General features: G+C 37.4%; 1 long non-coding RNA gene across 3 annotated transcripts; it reads left to right on the top strand.

Annotated features, from left to right (window-relative positions):
* Positions 1 to 3,614: 3,614 nt before the first annotated feature.
* Positions 3,615 to 8,180, top strand: LOC103962110. Of its 3 annotated transcripts, none has more exons than XR_007260455.1 (6): positions 3,615 to 6,023; positions 6,060 to 6,197; positions 6,383 to 6,605; positions 6,888 to 6,953; positions 7,137 to 7,180; positions 7,650 to 8,180. It is a non-coding gene; the product is annotated as an uncharacterized LOC103962110 (long non-coding RNA). The 3 variants fall into 3 exon arrangements; XR_007260456.1 differs by having other exon boundaries at positions 3,616 to 6,017; positions 6,119 to 6,146; XR_007260454.1 differs by having other exon boundaries at positions 3,616 to 6,017; positions 6,119 to 6,197.
* Positions 8,181 to 8,790: the final 610 nt, after the last annotated feature.

Genomic DNA, 8,790 nt, shown 5'->3' with positions numbered 1-8,790 from the left:
TTCCTTGCTTTTTGGGCAGCTTCCATTCCATATTTTAGTTCAAGATAGTTTAGTCATAGTGGTTTTTTTTTTTTTTTCTTTTTTAGGATTTTGTGATCATTACATTCTTACACCCATTATTTGGTATCTGGTTAAATTTGTTGGCTTGATGAGATTAGTTTTGGTGGTGTTTGGTACTCAAGAATGTTGCATGAAAAAAATGCATAGAATAAATGAATTAGGAATCTATGTTTGCCTAATTTTTTTTAACTGCGCTGAAATCCAAAGGCTTATTTGACTGTCCATATATTTGATTTAAAGACATGTTTTACTATGGTTTTGCATTTACTGTGCATCCCATCTAGAAAAAAAGGAGAAATGTGAGATCTGCGAAACTATTATCGTTTAGGTACACTTTGTTTTCATTTATTGTGATGTCTATAGGGACATGGGTTTTTCTCTTAATTTTTTATTAACATGCTTTTGGCAATCTATACTTTCAGAATGTTAATGGTAGTAATAACTGCCTAACATGAAAATATCCAACTCTTCCTTAGGTTCAAAATCAATCTTATAGTGGAAGACAGCACAAATCAGCACAACTTCCTCATGTTAGGAAGGCACGCTGAAAAGATACTTCATGTTTCTTGCCACACTTTGGTAATAGAGGACATATATGACGATCCCTTCATGGAGCCACCACCTTTGAAAAAATTGGTGGGCGAGACAAAAAGATTTTTGCTATCTTTTGGCAATCAAAATAGTGACTTTCCGAAAACGGACTTCATCATTTATGGATTGCTTCAAGATCAGCTGCCTTTGAACCCAGCGATTGTCTCAATTGACCCACAAATGCCTGCTATTGTCGTAGGAAAACAAATTATGAGTGAAGCGACTCCCGCCCCAGCAACTCCTTCCCAGTAGCCAGATCACCAACCCCAATCGGTTGCAACTCCCAAAACTTCAAAGAGAGCATTGTTCATTGATCACGCAAACAAACCTGACAGATTAAGTTTTCCTCTCAATTATCGTCTTATGTGTAAATCTTAATAAATATGGTTGCTTATCTTGGGTGTACATATGTGTTATGCAACTGATCAAAAACTATTAGCCAATCTTTTTGCACCACTCTTTGACATTTTTTTGCATACCTATCACGATTCTCTCTGACCTTATAAATTGTACCTTCATTCACAGCAAAAAAACTCACAACGAGCAAACAGAGACAACCAATTCTACTAGAATTGCCAAAGAATTCCACAAATAGGTTGGCCCTAAGATTGACCCTGCCGACAAAGAGCTGATAGCTGCGCTCAAAACAAAGTCTCAAGCCAAAAAAACAAAAGATAGGTAAATTAGAATTTGTTTTACGCATGCACGCCTGCATAACATCTATTATACCAATGTTTGCTAAACGATGATTCATGTTTTTTACTATAGTGTTGAAGATGTTTGCCCACAAAAAAAAATGAATGACTGCAGTCTCCATTGTGAATTGCTACAATGCTGCTCTCCATTTTTTTGCCTTTAAAACATGTGTAGCTGAAAACTTAGTTGCTGAAACAACAACATAACATTTTTTTGAGTTTTTTTGTAACTACTTAAACAGGTGCCTGTGCTGCAAGGCATGTATTTTACCACCTGAACTTCAGAGGCAAAATGTGTGGACTGCATCTTCCTCTTGTAACTAATAGGTACAGGCATCCTACATCTCTATTGCCTTGAACATTTGGGGCTTCTTTTTTTTTTTTTTTTTTTTTTTGTTTGTAACTACTTAAACAGGTGCCTAGGCTGTATGGCATGTATTTTGCCACCGTAACTGCAGGGGCAAAATATGTGTGGACTGCATCTTCCTTTTGTAACTTATGGATGTTTTTTACTATAGTGTTGAAGATGTTTGCCCACAAAAAAAAAAATATGAATGACTGCAGTCTCCATTGTGAATTGCTACAAAGCTGCTCTCCATTTTTTTGCCTTTAAAACATGTGTAGCTGAAAACTTAGTTGCTGAAACAACAACAGAACATTTTTTTGAGTTTTTTTTGTAACTGCTTAAATAGGTGCCTGTGCTGCAGGGCATGTATTTTGCCACCTTAACTTCAGAGGCAAAATGTGTGGACTACATCTTCCTCTTGTAACTAATAGGTACAAGCATCCTACATCTCTATTGCTTTGAACATTTGGGTTTTTTTTTTTTTTTTTTTTTTTTTTTAACTACTTAATGTGTGGACTGCATCTTCCTTTTGTAACTTATGGGAACAAACATACTACATCTTTGTTGCTTTGAACATTTATGCTTGAAAGATTAGCTGCTAAAACAAAAACAACCTACTTTTTCACCTTTCACTGATCTATCTGTTTTATTCGTTCATGATTTTGTTGAATTTTTTTTCAAGTTACAAGTGTCTAATTCATGTGGTTAAGATTCGTGCATTCAAGTCTTGTAGCAACGCGCGGGCATTTTTCTAGTTGTTTCTATGAAGATAATGAATTTTAGCAACGAATCATAAACAGTATTCATTGTTTCTGTAAACACAAATAATCTAACCATGAAAAAGGTAAAGTTAAAAAAGAAACACTACAAAAAATATGGTCTGAGGCTTAGAACACAATTGATTTTTGTTCTTTTCAATTTCGTTGAGCACATATATGTATTTGTGCTTTTAAATGTCAATGAACACAAAACTATCTCAATGTGTCTTCTAAAGAAAAAGGCACATTGGTGTCTTAAAAAAGTGTTTTTGTGCCTCTTAAAATTTGAGCACAAAAAACTGTGTCACTATTCACATATATCAGTAATTATAATCTTTTATTAATTTACAAACATACAAAAAATATGTTTAAACTATTTGGTCTTAGTGGTATTTCTCTTCATTTGTAAGTGAAATGTTTTATATTCGATTCTTGCAAAAAAATAAATTGAACCACATTATTACTAACTCATTGTGAGACTTAGTGCACTCCCCCACCCTTTACTGTTAGAGGTGCAACTTGGGTTGAGCCAATCCGAACCCGCCCATATCCAACCCGACTTTAAACCAGAACAAGTGGGCTTTTTTAGTTATAACCCATCTAAACCCAACTCAATTTCAACCCGTTCATTGATTGGGTTGAGTCGGGTTGATCATTTGCCCGTCCATTTCCAACCCAACCCGACTAACCAAACTCAATCTAACCAGATTGTAACCCATATCAATTAATGCTCATATTGCACCCAAGTGAGTCAAGTCCAAAAACCAACGCGCTTTCTAATATTTTTTTTTAATAAATTACCTTTTATAATTACTTAAGCTTTTAGGGAGATTAACAGACTTTGACTAGTAAACCCATATTTGTAGTCTCTAAATCCTAAAGCTTTATAGTAGATGGATTTATGAAATTAAAGTTAGCTAGCTTTGATGCTACTTGGCTTAATTTTTTTAAGAATTCTTGAAAACTAAGTTGTTACAAGATAAAACTTGAAAAAGTTGGGCAACCCAAATCCAACCTTAACTCAATTAAACTCGAATGAAACCTAACCCGAACTCGAGCCTGAACTTTAAAAGTAGGGTTATGATTGAATTGACCTTTCAACTCACCCAACACGTCCAAGTTGCTCCCCAACCTATTGTTGATAATATCGTTTATTGAAAAAACAAATCATTTGGCCTTAAAAGACACCAAGTTCGTGTCTTCTTTTGAAGTCTGGACACAAAATCATATTTAAGTATTGGTTTTTATTGATCCCACAACCCACTGAGTCACCCACACCCACACCCGCTGAGAAACCCTCCGCACGCAATCTCCACAAGAAAGGATCTCGGAGCGGTGGTGGGCTTGGGATCGGCGGAGGGTTTGGAATCGAAATCGGAGGCAGGAGTGGCAGTATCGATAATTGCGGGGTCATCGAGGGGCGGTTTCTGAGGGAGGCACTCTTCTTCGTCCCAATACTCGAAGCTGGTTAAGGGTTGGGAAGATGGGCGCATGGAGAGTCCGAATCGGGAATCAGGTTAGGATCCGGGTCTGGTAGGGAGGGATCAGGGGAAGGAGGTGGGTCGGGTTGGTAGGCAGTGGTGAGGGAAGGGCGGGTGCGAGTCGGGAGAAGGAGTGAGTAGTCGTCGTCCTTATCGATTTGATGAAGAAGGATTTGAGTGCATTTGAATGATAAATGGGGTTGGGTGAGTTGGTATCTTGTGGGCAAATTCGTGAAGAAGGATTTGAGTGCAGTTGAACTAGTTGATGGAATGTCTAAGAGACATAATTACAACTGGAATTCTCATAGCTGCTCATATGCTGTTTGGAATGCTCATATGAGATGTGGAATGCTCAAACTTATGCATCATTTGGTGTTGCAAATTCATGACCGTGATTGGCACCCCATTGGTGCTACAAAGTCAATTAAAGTAGAATTTGGAACAAATCATAGAGGCTTTGGACGGGTTGGGACTGGTTCGAATATTACTATATAGAGCTATTTCTAGTACTTATGCATGCTTGTACGATTATGGATACTCCCAAGGAAAGATTTGTCTGGTCTTTGATATCTTCTGTTGGTATCTTTTATCTCGGTTCTGGTGCGACTATCGTTCATGGAGTTCAAAACTTGTGGACTTCACAGCCTCTTCCAACTATTCAATATGCACCTCTTGTGATTGGTGGCTCATTTATTATTGAAGGTGTCTTTCTTCTTGTTCCATACAAGATGTCAAGAAAGGTGCAGCTGCTGAGGGCATAAAGTTGAGAGACTTGATATGGCGCGGACATGATCCCACATCTGGTGCAGTCTTGGTGGAGGATGGCGCAGCTGTAACTGGTCTTGCGATTGCTGTGGCATCATTGATTGCAGTGAATAAAACAGGAAATGCACTTTATGATCTCATAGGATCGATTGTAGTTGGCAGCCTACTTGGAATGGTGGCTATTTTTCTGATCCAAGGGAATCGACATGCTTTGATTGCCAGGGCAATGAATGACATTATATGAAGCAGGTTCTCCAGTTTTTGAAAAATGACCCAGTTGTGGATTCTTTTGATGTCGCTGAAAATCTTGCACTTCAGCCTAGGTACATGTTATCTGGTGGTCAGAAGAGCAGAGTTGCATTTGCCAAGATAGCTTCCAAGAAACCGCACATAATATTGCTGGTTGAGCCCTCCAATCATTGGGATTTGGATGCTTTGGAGGCACTGACTCAAGGTCTTGTTCTTTTCCAAGGAGGCATTCTCGTGGTTAGTCATGGTGAGCATCTGGTCTCTGGAAGTATGGATGTGCTATGGTTGGTATCAGAAGGTAGGATGTAACCATTCCACGGCAGTTTAGAGGACTACAAGAAGATACTGCAGTCCTCGTGGGAAAAAAGTTACCAGCAATTCATCCATCACTCAGATTTTGGAAACATAGCAATTGAATTGAAAACATGTCCTATCACAAGTGTGTTGCTGCAAGTTCTTATGCTTCATAATTGGTGGTCTTATGTTTCTTCCTTAGCTCCCAAAGTTGAGCCTTCCACCACCTTGCTACTGAGCAGAGAGGAAGGTCTAGTGCAGAAAGTCTCCCCACAAGCAGCATTGACTCGGCAAAATTCTCACATTCCTTCCAAGAACAACAAATTCACACTTCGGTTGCAAGACTCCTTAGTTGAATTTCACTGCAAACGGTTCCAGATTTCAAGTTCTAATCCTAACCTTGAGGACAAGGTTGTTCTTCAAGGGAAGGGCAATATTATGAACTTAGGATTGTGATTATCTTAATCACAAATTAAGAGTCAAGTTAGTTGTAATTGAGGGTTTTACTTCGTGTATAAGAGCACTTGCTCTTTGGTTTGTAAGCATATCAGAATTTACAAAAGAAATACAAAAACACAAAAACAATTCAGGAGCTCTGCTCTCTCTCTCTTCCTTCCCTCTTCCTCTCTAGCCTCTATGTTACTTGCAGGTTGATTGAGGGCTTAGAGATTTGGATCTTATCACACCATCGTCCTCATCGATTTCATCACCATTATCCTCATCGATTTCATTGCCATTGTCCTCATCGATCTCGTCGTCCTCATCTTTTTCCAACTGGGTAATTGTTTTTTTTTTATGTAATTTTTTTTAACAATTTTAGTTTTTTTTTTTTCTGTAATTTTTTTAACATTTTTTTCTTTTCTGTATTTGATCCCGCAGGAAACTCAGTGTCTTCTCGGTGAACCTGGTGAGTGATTCACTCTTTTTCCCACCAAATTTGGAGATATAATTTGAAATGGTATGTGCTTTACTTTCTTCGCACTAAATATTTGGAGCTTGAATTTGAAATTATGCTTAAAATTTGTTTGATAGTTGTTTTTAGGCTTTAGATGTAATATAAATATGCTAATTTTGTTGGGGTTTTATCTTTATAGGATTTTATGCAGTTTACTTTTTACTTTAGACTCTGAATTGTGTTTTCAGCACCGGGGATTAGTGCTTCACCATCAGAAGACAGTATGCAAGATTTGCGGTTTTGTGGTTGATCTGTGGGAGGAAGGATTTACAACCGCTCGTAAAGAAGAAGAACATGTATTAGGAATTGTTTTTTGTTTCAAAGCAAAAAAAGTACTGTGGTACAACCAACTTATTGTTTTGTGCAGAACAAAGAAGAACTGACGTCAAGCTTCTCCTTGGGAGTTCTCAGGTATTGTCATCATTGGACATTATCTAAGGAAGTGCATATGTTGTTACTTGGTAATTTGTACTGCTATAAAATGTGATAGAAAATACATCATATGCTCAAATTTGAATTGGCATGGTCTGTCCATTTACACCGCTGGGTGGTGGTAGTGGTGGCGTGCTGCTATCTATAATTCTATCAGTCAATTAGTTTCTTCTATAAAATGTGTGGCCTTATGCTTTGTTTATTGGATATTTATAAATTATACAATTCCAATGTTGTCTAACATGATTCGATTTGCACTAGATATGGAGTGTTTGAAAGAAAAGGGTACGTTTGATCGGGACAAATACCAATGAACGATTTGACAGGGTAAATTCATCCTTTGGTCAAGAACAAAAGCAAATTTCAGCTACCATTTATTTCTACTAGACATAGGATATTGCAAATGTCTAGTAACTAGAAACACATGGCTTCTGATAGCGTTTAATAGTTAACACTTTTTCTTTTGCCCATTCTGTACTGTGTATTCACGCTTTTGCTTTTCTCTTGCAGGTTGGTTTATGCCAAATACATGCTATATGAAAGCAATTTTAGGGGTAACAAATGCTTAATTTTCTTTTGCTCTCTTTTATGAATTTCATTTGGATGGGAATGGTTAGGTGATGTTACTTGTTACACCAGAAAAGGTCTGGTTTTGGTATAAAAGCTTAACTGCAAAAACATATCTGAAAGGTTTCGTTAAGCTACTAAGAAAGTTCGGGAGGGGTCAAACTCCTTAGGTTGAGGCTCTCGCATGCTAAAAACACAAGGGTGTTAGGTTTTACATGATGTGTATGAGTTGTTGATAGCTGCATACACATTGAGAATATAGCTTATCTTTGTATCCGATGAGGGAGTGGTTGTCAATTTTTTGTGGTTACTAAGAAGTAAATGAGAGAAGGAAATCGATCAAATTTCAAATTTTACACTTTGATTGTTCTTTTAAGAAAACAAAGAAGTAGGTTTTAGCTACTCTGAAAGAAGGTCATGTTTTTGCTAATATGTTTTGTTTCTTGCCTTCTGCAGATTGCTATCTAGATGTGGAGAGGAAATAACGTAACAAGGCCATTTTGAGTGGCTGGAGAAGCTGCATTGGCACCCCTGATTGACAAGGGTTTAAAAAGATCCAAAAATATTTCAACTTTCCCAGTCTTGTTAATGCATTTGCGCTGCTTGTCTCTGTCGTGGCTGCACCATGTTTGCCAGTTGCTGGCTTGCTTATCCTCTCAAGATGGGGGAAATGAATGGTAAACATTGCGTGCTAACTGTTTCTCGGAGTGATTCATTCTCGTAATTTCCAGTTTCCTAGGTTTTTATGTTGTCCCATGGAGCTGCTACTTATGACTACCATCATCAGTCTGCTAAACCCGAGATTAGGAATCTATTAGACAGTCTTACTTTTGTAAGTTGGCGATTATATGCACAAGTAAGACCTGAGGAAATCGTGGATTTGTTTGAATACAATGTAGCGTCCCAGCGTTGAAAACTAGTAGTGTTTCGCTCATGGAAATGTACCTTGGAATGAATAAGTGTGTAATACTTATTTTTTGTTCCAACTGTCTTTACTTTCCAATTGTATTTTGGTGTCATTCCATTTTAACCTTAATTCCATTCAAACTAGCTAATAATGAAGACATCGAAGAACCTAACGTAAAACATCTGTACAAGCAAAACACAGCTTAGCAACGCCAAGAAAATCATCTACGAGAGTTGATCCAATTCAGACAGGCCGCATGGTTATTGAAGACAAAACTGCCGAGATCCATATTAAAACTCCAATTTGGCAACTGATGAGCAGTACAATTCTGCTCCCTGAAAACATACTTCAGCTCAGCTCACATCTAACCAATTGACTCATCGATTTTTTGCATCTGCTCACAATTGTATCAAGTATCAAGAGGATAATAGTTATCAACCAGATTTTGTTAGAACAAAGTGACAGCAAACAGCTCTGTCAATAAAATCTCCTTGTCCCAAATTGACAAATAAAAAATACATACAAAGATCATTTTGGGTGATAATATCCACACACTTCTTTTTACCTTTCACATACCTTTATTATTTACCGGCTGTCAATCAGTTGAAACAGTCAAATGGCATAAATTAATAAGTGATATATGAAAAGTAAAAATAAGTATATAAAGGGGTACAAAACTAAATAGATACC

The sequence above is a fragment of a genome, unplaced genomic scaffold (assembly GCF_019419815.1).
Source record: "Pyrus x bretschneideri cultivar Hongxiangsu unplaced genomic scaffold, Pyrus_bretschneideri_v1 Contig31, whole genome shotgun sequence".
Taxonomy (NCBI): Eukaryota; Viridiplantae; Streptophyta; class Magnoliopsida; order Rosales; family Rosaceae; genus Pyrus; species Pyrus x bretschneideri.
Note: the sequence above shows the minus strand (reverse complement) of the source record. Positions and strands in the feature narration are given on the sequence as shown.